The sequence below is a fragment of the Aquila chrysaetos genome, chromosome Z (genome assembly GCF_900496995.4).
Source record: "Aquila chrysaetos chrysaetos chromosome Z, bAquChr1.4, whole genome shotgun sequence".
Lineage (NCBI taxonomy): Eukaryota > Metazoa > Chordata > Aves > Accipitriformes > Accipitridae > Aquila > Aquila chrysaetos.
The window spans coordinates 48495863-48509206 of NC_044030.1; the positions used below are offsets into that span (position 1 = coordinate 48495863).

At 41.0% G+C, this 13344-nt stretch overlaps 1 protein-coding gene across 2 annotated transcripts in view; it reads right to left on the reverse strand.

Annotated features, from left to right (window-relative positions):
- TRPM6 (transient receptor potential cation channel subfamily M member 6) overlaps positions 1-12810 on the reverse strand; it is a 109379-nt gene extending 96569 nt beyond the window's left edge. Inside the window, exons 1-4 of one of the 2 annotated variants that reach the window (XM_041120984.1) lie at positions 12698-12793; positions 12229-12298; positions 4770-7635; positions 3356-4521 (exon numbers count right to left, since the gene is read on the reverse strand). The gene's annotated coding sequence lies outside the window, so the exon portion shown is untranslated. Of the gene's footprint in view, positions 1-3355; positions 7636-12228; positions 12299-12697 lie in introns of both variants that reach the window. The other variant, XM_030004071.1, reaches the window with a different exon arrangement.
- Positions 12811-13344: the final 534 nt, after the last annotated feature.

The window sequence follows — 13344 nt, forward strand, 5'->3', positions numbered from 1 at the left end:
ACACTTAATTAGGGTGTCATTCAGGTACACTGAGCACACGTGGTCTCAGAGTGGAATACGTCTGTGCAGAAGCCTTAAAGCAAAGCCAGACTCCAGTGTAAGAAGATGGGCTGATTCATGGAGAATAGTATTGTCCCAGGACAGTCTTCCAAAGGCTGAGGGCAGCTGCAGGTACATCCATGCTCACATGACACTGTGCCTTTAAGATATAATTGCTGACTGCTCTGCAGGCAAGTCCCTAACACTTGGCTGTTGGGTTTCACAGGCTGTCCTAGCAACTGTGGGGTTTGCGAAAGGGCTCCCCATCAGGCGCAGCCTCATGGCATGGCCACGACCCAAGAGGCAAGTGACCACATGGATTCACCCTATGAGCTGCATCTGGTCTGCAGGGCATTGCTCTGACTGCGCCCGGCTGAAAGCTGCGGGCAGTCAACTGCAGGCAGCAGTCCCGTGTAAAAATACTGAGGTGCTAGTGTCAGCTAGGCATGGCGCTGTTATCATCAGTACTGCGTTCAGGCGGTGTTCTGAGGAGCTATCACATGCTACATGATAGAAATACGCCATACCATGAACCTTCAAACTGATTAACTTCACTGTTTGTTGCCGGCTGCTCAAGTTTCACATTTAGGTACCTAGATTTCTAAAGAAAGCAAGGTAAATTTAAGCTTATTTCCATTCAGCAAATTAAGAATATTATTTTGCACTTCTCCTCTGCGCCAGTCATCCCTTTCTAAAACAACATTCTTCTGCTACGACCCAGTGTCTTATCCTTTACATAATTTTTATACCAATGTGTTTGCTAACTGCTACATTGTGGTTTTAAATGGTAGTTTTTAACATCACAGAAATCAGTATTGGCAACTGAAATCATTCTCTTAAATAGTTACCTCATATGAAAACACCTTATGTATTTTTTCTTTCTAAGGAAAAACTGACCAGCCTAGGAGAGGAAATTAGTTTGGCTGCATTTTTGGTTCCAAGTGGTGTGACCGATTTTTTTTAAAAAATGTATTACACAATCAGATAGACCTTTTTTTTTTTTTAAGAAAACATACTAAAAATACTGTTAATTGTTTCCTTGACTACTTGAGACTTAAGATAAAAACCCAAGGACCTGTTCTTGTAAATGCTAACAGTAACTGCTCACTACTGTGAGCTGTTCTGGAAGCACAAATCTCCCTACAGCATGAGTACACTGCATTTTGAGAACTGTAAGTCAGAATACTACATCTCAAAAAATCAAATTCCACTACTCTAACCTGTAGTAAAACAGCACAACTGAAATAGAGAGACCTTCAAAATCATATCTTTAAAAGGCAAAGTGTTTCTAATTTTCCTTACTGAAAAGGAAAAACTAATAATGCGCTTTTATCATTCTCTTAAGTCAATGATAAGACACTGTTAAACGCCATACAATGTGGTCTAAGGAATTTGAGTGTTTTGATTGCTGAACTCATTATTGAAATGACTGGTCTTAATAAATTAGCAATTCTGGCCTCACAATAATTCAAGACCACCCGAACAAAGATAAAACAGAAATCCCAAAATGATTTGAGAATGGAGTAGTTGGCACTGACAAATCCAGGATATTCACAGATAAGCTGCACAACATAAACAGGGGAGAAAGGAATGCATTGAAATGTGGGTACCAGAATCTTACAGCTCAAAATAATGAGAAATAAAGATAATGGAGAGCCTATTCTACCCTTTATGCTACTTGCTGGCATAAAAACAAGTAGGCAAGTAGGCGCTCTCAGTACCTATTTGTTCAACTCAAAGGGATTCCACTGACCAAGCTGTATCCTTAAAGCACTTTAGGCATATATGCATTGTATGCATGGACTCTAAGAAAAAAAAACCCTAAAACATATTGGACATCAAAACCATCATTATTTCTCCCTGAAGCCTTGCCATGTCATAGAAATTAAGGCATTTTAATATTTACATTCCAGGCTTGATATTACTATTATAATAGTAGTCCACAGTATAAACATTTTTTGCTTGTTAGCCATACCTTTCCCTCTCACATCACACTCTATTTCACAATAACATTTTAGAATTATTTTTATGGCTTCAATTTAAACAATGAAAAGCTGTCTTTGGTGTCTCTGTATTTGCACATTACACACTTAGAAATACAGAGTCTGAAGTAGATTTTCATCTTTTCAATCACAGGCTTGTCCAATTCCTAAAAGGCAGAAGTAGAAAAACTATTGCGGGATACACAGATGCAACATTTTGTGATTATTCGATAAAAAAAATTGCAGTTTACAACTCACAATCATGAAACCATAGGATTTTGGTAGCTTACTTTATGCCAAAGTAGTTCTTATATAGGAATTGCTTTGTATGCAATCAGAAGAAAATTAGTTTAAAATGCCAGCAATAAAATTAAAGCAAATTTCATATTCTACAAGTTGAAGCATCAAAAGGAAATAACCACTACATAGCATCCGGCTTCAGAGAGGAACATCTGACACTTAGGGTAGATCCAACGGAATTAATTATTTTATGTTCCAATTTAATTAGAAGAGCACTGTGCCCTACTCAAATGAAGGACATTACAAAATTCACCTGTGCAAGAGAAGAGTGAATAGATGTGGCTCATTTCCATTCATAGCTCTGCATGAGAAAACTTTCCTCTGGCTTACACTTCACTGAAGATATTACAATACTATTTTTGTTTACTTTTCTCAATCTCTACTTGGTAAGCCACTTATTTAATCATATTCCAATCCAAACATGAGCCCCGGGTATTCATATAAGAAAAGTGGAAAAAAATGTAATGTTTAGCCAGTCCATATCCCTTCTTTCAAAAATTCACTATTATAAAAGAAGACAAAACAAAACCAGGAAAACTACCATCCACCACAATCATTCTTAAAAGCAAAATAAAATTACAAACAAAAACTGACTTTGCCTCCGTCCTCCTTTCACAATTTTTTCCCCTGGGAATGGTAACATATCAGTAATAAGAAAACTATTTTTTCCTTCACTAGTGAAAGAGTTATGATCTGTATGGCTTTAAAAGAAGAACGAACAATGAATTTTAAGCCCTTAGAAGTGACTAAGAAGTCATGAATGCTATTTTTTTTGACCAAGAGCATTTAAAACTTATTTGTTAATAACTGAGTTCACTTACAAATTAAGTATCAATAATTAAAATATACTGTTTGCTGCATCAATATCAAATTCTCTAACAAAGTTTGAAATAGGAATTTAAAAAACCCAACCTTTTAGTAAGACTTGAAAAACCCCGTTTGAAATTTCCTCATTCATTTCAAATATATTGTTACCTACATAGCAAAATTTAAACACTACTTCATGAGTTAGTTTCTTATGAATTAGCACTTACCTTTTTCTTCCTCATATTTAATGAGTACATTTCAAGTAGCCTTCAGACACTGACTGAAGTTTCCATCCAACACACAGATGAAGCTTGCTTTCGAGTTCTAACTAATGGAAACAGTGCTAACAAGTAGTGACAACAAACTCCCAAGTGTTGATAGCTTTTTTTTTTTTTTTTTTTTTGGAGGCGGGGGCAGGGGGAGAGAAACAGGAGATGAACCAATTCTTGACAAAATGTTTTTATTCCAATGTTGCTGAAGACCTTGTGTCACCTTATAATCAGGAACTTGTGACTTGACCTGCCTTTATTTATATATCACAGTAAGGAAATGATTAACATTCATGATGTCACTGCTTGAATTTTCAGTAGCGGTTCAGAATAAAGGCATACCCAAAACTTTTTCCAGATTCATTGTAGTTTACTGTGTATGTGTATTGCCACCTAGAGAGTCAAGGTTATAACTGTAAGCATGGAAATAATTAAGCCAGCCCAAGCATACTAGCTATTTTGAAATGCTTCTTTGAACATAAGCTTTAACATACCAAGCAATGAGTCCGTGCAGTGTATTTGATGCAGCCGTCATCAGATGCTTTCACAAAAATACACAAGAATTCCCCACAACGAATCTGCTGTAACCAGAAATAGCTGCCAAATGCTGGACAGCAATTATCTTCGGTGCCACCTGGAAACATATACTTGCACTGTCTTATCTTCTACACAGAGGATCCTGTGGATTTTCAAACTACCCATATACATAAGAGTGTTGTACTTTTTTAATGTCCATTAAATTCTTGACCTTGCCAACAGGAAAAAACATCAAGCAGCAACTGTCAAAACAGTGAGAAACCTAAGATTTACTGTTAATCATGATATTTAAACTATTGTAAATGTTGCTGTGCTGAAGATGGAGCCAATGCTGAAAATATTACTTCATGTCATTGCTCTGCTGGCCAGCTATGCACTCATTTGCTACGCTACTTCATCATCATCACCTATCTTCCATTCCCTACTTTCTTCTTTTTTCTTTCTTTCTACCACAGTCTAGTTATCCAAGACATGGTCATCAGTGCAGCCTGTTTTTCATAGTAGTTCTTCACTTTCCTGATTTGGACTGAGCTTTAAGCTTCTCCTGGAGGCTCATCTATCTTGGGAACCATAAATACAGTACAGGCCTTCAATAAACACAAATCAGTCCATGAAAAGCAGGCCTTAAGTTTAGAATGAGACAGAAAATTTACAAAAGCAGGCAAGCTGGTAATACTACTTTGCTGTTTAAATCTGCTCTGAAACATGTTTAACTCCAGCATTTCATTTCTCATCAGTATGCCCATACCCTTACTGTGCTACTTCCATATGCAACACCGTATCAACCTGGGTAGTATCCAGATGATCTCTGTGGTTACACTGCGCATTTTCTTACTCTTATGACAGTGGTTCTTCCTTTTGAAGAGGAACATTTTAGAGAAAAGCAAACTCCCAGTTACCTAGAGAGAATATAAACAATTTTTTTTTCTCAAAGTTTAAGAACACATCAAATTAAGATTATCGGTTGCTAGCTATTACGCTACTCCTGAGATGTCTTAGAATTTGTGCTGACATTTTGTTATTTCAAAAGAACATTTTCTTCTGACTGGGTATGAATGCACATGCAAATTAAAACATCTGAAGCTTGCTTACAGTTTATGTACAGCCCTTGAATAAGAGCGCTCTGGAAATACGGAGTTGGAAGCCAAGACCAGTGTTCTGGTAGCCCACCGTGACACATGGTATCTGGAGACACCAGAAACTAAGCAATGACATGTCTTGATCACACCTTTTGACAGCTCTAATGCAAAGTTTATGTAATCTATCATCACTCCCCCTTACCTTGCCCAGCCTTTTGTGTAACTCAAACTCTCAGACTCATTTAAAAAAGTTTTCCAAGACTTTTAAATTTGCCTCTATTTGCAAACAGATGAATGGAAAAAATTAATCAGTTCAGCAAATGCTCTGAAAGTAGCCATAACATTCCAGCCCATAACCCAGAGCCCATGACTGGAACAAGCCAAGAAGCAAGTGCTTGCCTACAGCGTAATTGCAAATAAAGTAAACATATGGCCTACAACACAGTGCAAGCTTCATTCAGTTTAAAGGGCTTATTTATTTTGTTATGGAATAGCTCAAATATGTATTCTAAAGACAATAATAAAAACTCTTTTGTCCTGTGAATACAGTGGAAAGGAGAGACAGATTTTAACAATAAAATGCAGTCTATTGCTAGGACATACCTACTGCATATGAAGCTCCAAGCAGATTTTAAGTGACTAAAGTATTTCTGCAAAGATACTAGCTAATAATGCAAAATACTGGATCCTGAGAATACTGGATAGTGTGAAATATTATAAAACCCACAAATATAGGAATGCATGTATTACCTAGGGTAAAAAAAAAAAAAAAAACCAAAACAAAACAAACACCTCAACAAACCAATTAATCTGTTTCCTCACTAATTTATTTTGGTTATAGTAAACATGAAATAGCACTTGCAGTCTTGCCAGAAAAGGAGTTTGTTTTTAAAAACATTTTTAAAGTACCTCCTAAGACAAGTTGATGTATTTGGACTTATAAAAATATCATTAAAAATGTGAGAGAAGAATAAATATTGTTTAAATATGTATCCAGCTAATCTGACAGCAGGCAGAAGCACATCCAACCAAGCACCACGAAATGTTTGAGTCACTAAGCCACCTCCTTTCTTCTGTGGGTACTAAGAGACCCTAACAATCTAATGACCCTAATGAATATTAATGAACAAATACAGCTACCTTACAGCACAAATACTGAAAAAAAGTTTCCAAATGTTTACTACGAAGGCTGACAAGCTGACTATTTTAGGCAGAAAGACCTAATAAAATGGCAAAGTTATAGAAACAACAATCTGAAGAAAAAAAGTCAGGAACTTTACATAGTAATAGTCCCAAAGTTTTCAAATACACACAGGCAAAACTTTATTGTTCTTTAGTAAATACATTACTTTTAAAAAATTAGAAAATTTCAGAAGTTGCCTTCTTCAGTGATGATTCCAGAAAAAAAACAGTGTTTGCTATCCTTAAAGACAAATCACATTTACAGAGGCTGACAGTCTCCCCATACAACTTCAGTCTATTATTAAAAACAAGTCTTTCTAATTGTACTTCAGCTTGTAAATAAATTACAGAAGACAAGCATTAAGTCATATTTCACAGCAAAAAACACTATTCAGTGAACTTTTGTGAAAATTTTTTGCAAAATCCATTCTCAGCAAAAACTACACCTCGGTCAGTGTATGTGGCAATTTTATATTCCATTAACTTTCCCTGACACACCTGTGCACACCTGCCATTTCAATGCTACTGACTGATTCAGAGCTAATGTCACAAAGAGTAAGAATAGCATTAACTTGAAAATGGACCAAAAACCTAAAAGCTGGCTGACCACTGCTTTGGGTAATGTGAAATGGAGAAGGTGAGAAAACTTTTTCACAAGGAGAATGTGAAAAACTTTCAGAACAGTGGCAGCTTACAGAAGAAAAGATCCCCTTTTCCTTCCCCCTCCCTGCCACATTTGGTTTTGGTTTGCATAGAAAAGGGAATGTTTTGTCTGGTTTTAGTAGGCTCTTACTTTTTGGTTTAGCTATTAAACACGGAAAAAAACCCACATTAAAAATTGCTGGAGTTTGTATGCCTTATGATAAATTCACATTATAAATATTTCACTTTTAGGTACCACAGTTATATCTTTTTGTTCAGGACAGGCAAGATGATTTTCCATTTCCTTTTGACATGTAACATATTCACCTGTTTCTTTTAATCGCATCCCAAAGTTCTAATTTTCTGTAGTCTTCTTTTAGCCTGCCTCCGTATTTTCAAGCATTCTTGCTAGACATCATAGCCTCCTCTACACTGTACACCTCCAGACAGCTTACTATTAAGTACCTAATAGTGATTATCCCATCCACTTAAGACAACTCAGACTTGCTTTTGCAGACTGACATAATACTATTTCTTCAAAAAGGCAGAAGCATGCTCATTTTTCTCCCAAGTAGAAAAACCTGAATCCAAACGGAAACAAGTTTCCTGCAAGTACATGTACAACTATGAAACAATTGATCAGGTCTCCATTTCAGTCTCCATAGCATCAGTCCTTGAAGGAGTTTTAGCTTCTGGTGGAGTCCCTCCATCTAGGTTCTGAATATCAGACAAATCAATAGCAGGCAGTGGTGCTCTCCAGTACAGGAATGAGTTATACTGACAGAATTCTTCTTCTTGCTTTGAAAAGAGACAAACATAAAGGCAACAAAACATTAATGTATTTCACATAAGTACAAAATAATAAAAAGAAACTTCTATAAAAGAATCTGAAACAAGGAAGAGTTACTCAGCTGTTCCATATTAATAGTTCTTATCATTTTATATAGAAAAAAATGAGCTATTTCTAAGGAAAACACCATAGAAAATCTCAATCAAATCATAATTTATTTTTGTATTCTCAAATATTCTTGCAAAGAACTACACAACCTCTGGGAAATACTTCCATAACTCCACCAATTTCCTCAACTTGCAATCTTTGCACAGAACAATACTATAAAATGTGCAATTATTGGACTTTGCATACAAAAACTGTTCACTGTTTTTTCTTCTCACAATGGTATACAAATTTCATGCACAGTTAGAAGCTGGTATTCAGAAGAATGTATTTAGCTCTTTTACATCCACTCAGATGATACTTGTAGGAAAAGTGAAGCATTGGGTAGTGTTTCTACCACATTCTGTTTCTTCTTTCCTGTAGCTACATTTTGTACTCAAGTATTCATGACAAAAATGAAGACCTCTTCTATGGGCAGGGAGGGAAAAGTTTAAGAACTTTTGGTAAACCTTGGAGGAACATGTACTCATCTACTACTTTAGTATGGCACCGCCTTTTTTTTTTTTTTAAATCTCTGTTACAAAACACAGTTTGTTTATAACCATATGTAGTGGGTATAAACAGTGGCCAATCTGTGCATGTTTTTATGGATAGGATACACGTAAGAAGAGGAATTCTCAAGTCATTCCTTAGGTCTTCAGCATGTACTTTCTTCTGGTATGTAAAAACACTGAATGCTGCCACAAACCTAAAATAATGCATTTCCACATAATATTGCTTTGTATTTTTCCTAACATACAATCAGAATTTCTAAATATTTTACTGTAATGTTTCAGCTGTAATGGGTGCTGAACAAAAGTATTTTTAACAAATAAACTCGTATAACTGTTTTGGTATGGCTCTTTAAAAATGTCATGCTTTGTTTGCTGGTTCTGCAACTAAAAAAATGTAATGTTCAAAAAAATCGCAGTAGGTATCGTCCCTAAACCCTCTCAGATACTGGAAAAATGATGCTTCCCCCACTCCCCAAAAGAGAGAAGTATGTAAATTCACCATACTTTCAATTTAAAGAACACACATTTTTCTATTTGTTACCACACAAACCTCTCATGAAGTACAATTTCTTGCACTGGGTAACCTATTCTTACTACAAAAACCCTGCATTATTCAAGACCTGTAATAATTAAGAGAGGTATGAAAGGTGTTGACATTTCATAGCAGCAAGATGGCTGCGTGCCTGTAAAGTACTACTAATGTGAATTTGCTTGCTAGGAAAATACTGTCTTCAGGGAAAATTAAAGAACCCAAGTTCTCATTAATGGGAATCAAGACCAAAACCAATTAAATGATATAGTGCCACAGGAAGAGAAGGATTGATTGTATGGAAACTGGAAGAAAGCCAAACCATAAGTAGTTGCACACATTTGCATACATATTCTTGTAAACTGAAATTTTTGTACTGCACAGGATTAACAACAAAGTGCAAAAGAGAAAGGGAAGATTTTCCAGTTCGTATTCCAACCTTGGCAGCATCACTCACACAGAACGCTGCAGGGCAGGTGGCTAACAAGTGCTTTGAAAAATATCGCCAGCAATGGAGTTTCAGAAACTGTCATCTACCCTTACAAATTCTCCCCATGTTTAATCCAAACTCCCCTTATATTTTAATAAGTTACTGCTCACACTGTGAGAGCTACGTACTTAAAGTCAGAACATCCCTGTGCTAGGTGCTTCGTACGCACACAGTAAATGACAGCACTCTTGTTTAAAAGATTATAATCTAAAATTTTGTAATACAAAAATATACATACTCTTAATTTTTGACTCAGACTACAAAAAGGATTAATCTCAAGAGCATTCAAGTCTCCAGAGCAGCAGTACTTCAGTTTATTTGTATCTCCAAGAAAGATTCAGCGTGAAAATGAACAAACCCAAGGAACACAAAAGACAGGCACAAACACTAAACGCTCATACATAAAATGCAAAATAAAATACCGAGCATTCACATTCACCTAAGTATGTTTCAACACAGGTTTTGAGAAGAAATCCTAGCAAGATAAGTAACATGCAACAAGGTCAGAGATAAAAAAGCTCAGTTTCTGTGGATGAAGTTGTTTAATTTTTAAGGAGCTAATTTTCCAACTCCAGTTGCATAGGTGTGCTTGCAAATAAAACTCAGATAATATTTCTTCTCTGGCCAACTGTAATATAAGTGGAATTGCTTGTAACTTTAACAAAACCAGTGTGAAATTAACAGTATCATCAGCATGTTTATTACTGAACTACACAAGCCACAAAACAGCAAATAATCCCAACCTACAGCTCTATCTTCAGAAAGGTGTGAAAATCATCATCAGAATTGCCTTTGTGAAAAATTTAAAACATACAGGTAGGACACACAGAAGATGGAAGAAACACCTCTTGCCTGCTGTTAACCAAGATTTATTTTAAAGCAAAAATATTTTTTATAGAATACTGTACTTAGGGAAACAACCTGTTAAAAATACAGTCCTACAAAAATATTTTATATAGAGAAACACCCTTTACTGTGTGGAAATCCAAGTGGCTTATTGCCTTCCTACCACTCCTAAAGCTTAGAAAATTATGCCCAATAACCCTAGGGATAAGGAAAGAATTCAGCATCACATCTGTGTGATCAAGTAAAACTGTTCTGTGGAGGTTTGCTCAATTTGTTTAATTTGCTTCACTTCAGAAGACGCTTGTTCTGTCTTCAAAAATGAAAGGTATGCTTGTGTTTAAAAGGCCCTGCCTAAAAAGGATGTGTAGTTTTCATAGGACATAAGATTTTTTTCCTCAATTCCTTTGCGCCTGAATTCTACCATCCATCACAAACACCCCCCCACAACCAACCAAAAAACCACCACAAGGCAGAACCTGAGGAAGAAAAGCCACCATTTTCTTTACAGATCACAGATGGGTGTTATACTATCAAAGGCCCCAACTTTTCAAAACCAGAGTCTAGAACTGGAGTTCAAAGTCCATCTGACCTGATTAGACTTTCTGCCACTTCCATATCACTGGTTTGAATGCTTTGGTTTTACTTAAAAGGTCCAGGTAGGAGGAAAGGTGAGTTTACATGTATCAAAGTTCTAGACAGATGCAAAATTTGACCTAGCATTTTATTTTTGGAAAACTAAAACTTTCTTAGTACCATGTGTTGTTTTCTGGCCTACTGTGTAAAATGTGGACAGGGCCAGGGAGAAGAATGTACATTGTTCAAAGTTAACCAGGAAGACCAGAAGTCAACTGCACATTTCAATATATCCTGATCATTAAGTAACTGATCCCCTTCCCCAACCACTGCCTTCACTAGATGTTCTAATTAAAGGATAGCTCTGGTATCGCTACTTGTTTTGGGTTTGTGTGGTGAGGTTTTGGTAGTGGGGGAGGGGCTGCAGGGGTGGCTCCTGTGAGAAGGTGCTAGAAGCTTCCCCGGCTCCAAGTGGCACCTGCCTCTGGCCCAGGCCGAGCCCATCAGTGACAGTGGTAGCGCCTCTGGGAGAACAGATTTAAGAAGGGGAAAACACTGCAACAGCAGCTGGGAGAGAGGAGTGAGAATATGTGAAAGGAACCCCTCTGCAGATACCAAGGTCAGTGAAGGAGGAGGGGATGCCCCTGCAGCCTGTGGTGAAACAGCAGGCTGTCCCCCCCCCCAGCCCATGGAGGGGAGCGGGGGAGCAGATGCCCACCTGCAGCCCAGGGAGGACCCCACACCGGAGCAGGGGGATGCTCCTGAATAAGGCTGCTGTGACTCCATAGGAAAGCCTGCACTGGAGCAGTGTCTGCACCTGAAGGACTGCAGCCTGCAGAAAGAACCCATGCCAGGGAAGTCTGTGGAGAACTGCAGCCCACGGGAAGGACTCAACATTGGAGCAGTTCGTGGAGAACTGTCTCCTGTGGGAGGGACCCCACGCTGGAGCAGGGGAAGAGTGAGGAGTCCTCCTCCTAAGGAGGAAGGAGCAGCAGAGACAAGGTGTGATGAACTGACCCCAACCCCCATTCCCCATCCCCCTGCGGTGCTGGGGGAGGAGGTAGAGAGAACCGGGAGTGGAGTTGAGCCCAGGAAGAAGGGAGGGGTCGGGGGAAGGTGTTCTAAGGTTTGGGTTTACATTCTTGTTTTGATTTGGTTTGTAGTAAGTTAAATTGATTTTGGTTTTTCCCTAAGCTGAGCCTGTCTTTTGCCCATGACCATAAGTGGTGAGTGATCCCTCCTGTGCTTGTCTTGCCCCACGAGCTTTTCTCTGTGTTTTTTTCCTCACCCTACCCGGGCCCGGAACCGGGGGGGGGGCGGGGGGGGCGGAGTGAGTGAGCAGCTGCTTGGTCCTCTGTTACTGGCTGGGCTTAAACCACGACGCTCCTAAATGGCCATCCCAAACAAAAAGTTAAGGAAGTGGTCAGATCGTGTAGTAAGCCTGACCTGCAACCTCAAACAACAGAGACGCTATCAAAATAAACTCTTCAAGCTTCCACCATACTTTTGGATGGGGACATAGCTGAAGACAGACTTAAGGTGAACTCCAGACAGGCTGTTTCCCATCAGTTCTTCTATATGGGCAAAAAAGAAAAAAAAAAAAAAAAACAAGCAAGAAATGTTACTTCTTTTGCTTCGGGGAAGAAAAAAGGGGAAAAAACAGTTTTAGGAGGCCCACGACCGATCAGCACCGGGAGGCACAGCAGGGGCTGCGGGGCACCGAGCGCTGTCCTGTGCCCGCCTAAGGCCGGGCGACTCCGCCGGCCGCACGGTCCGCCGCCCCCACGGCTGGCACCCGCGCCCCGCCGCGGCGGGCTGAGGGCGCGGTCCCACCCGCGGCAACGCCTCGGGTGCCACCAACGGCGCCCGCCGTTGCACCCCCCCGCCGGAGGCGAGCGGCCCGGGCCCGCCCACGGCGGCACCGCGGCATCCTGCCCGGTAGGCCTCCCGCCGCCCCAGCCCCGCTCCGTTACCTCAGCGGCGGCGGCCCGCTCTTTGCCCCGGCCACCGGCGCGTCCCTCCGCCGTCCGCTCGTCCTGGGGCGCCGCGGGGCCGCCGCGCCTCCGTCGCCGGCCCCCCGCGTCCCCCTGCTCCCCGCGGGAGCTGCTCCCCCGCAGCCCGGGCCGCTTGCCCGGCGGCGCCTCTGCCTCCTCCAGCTTCCGTTTCGGGGCGGCGGGGCCGGTGCCCGGCGCTTCGCCCCGGGGGCGCCGCTCGGGCGCGGCAGCGCGGGGCGGCGGCGGCGGCTCGCGCAAGAACCGTTTGACGGGCACGTGACACACTAACGGCTCCGCGCACCGCTTGGCCATGAAGGGGGGGGGGGGGGGGGGGAAGAGGGGGGGGCGGGAGGGCGACCGCCGGCGGCTCCGCGGAGCGCGCGTCCCTCGGGAATGCACGCACGGCCGCCGCGCGGGGGGGGGAGGGGGGGAGCGCATGCGCCTCCCGCTCGCCGCCGGCCCCCCACGGCCGCTGGGGGGGCGGGGCGCGGCGCTCGGCCCCGCCCACCGGCGAGGGGCGGGCTGCCGGGGGTGACGGCAGGAGGGCGAAGCTGGAACAGAGAAAGCCGGCGACACGTCCGCCGTACCTCAGAGCAAAGGATAAAATCAAACATGAAGGAGACCAG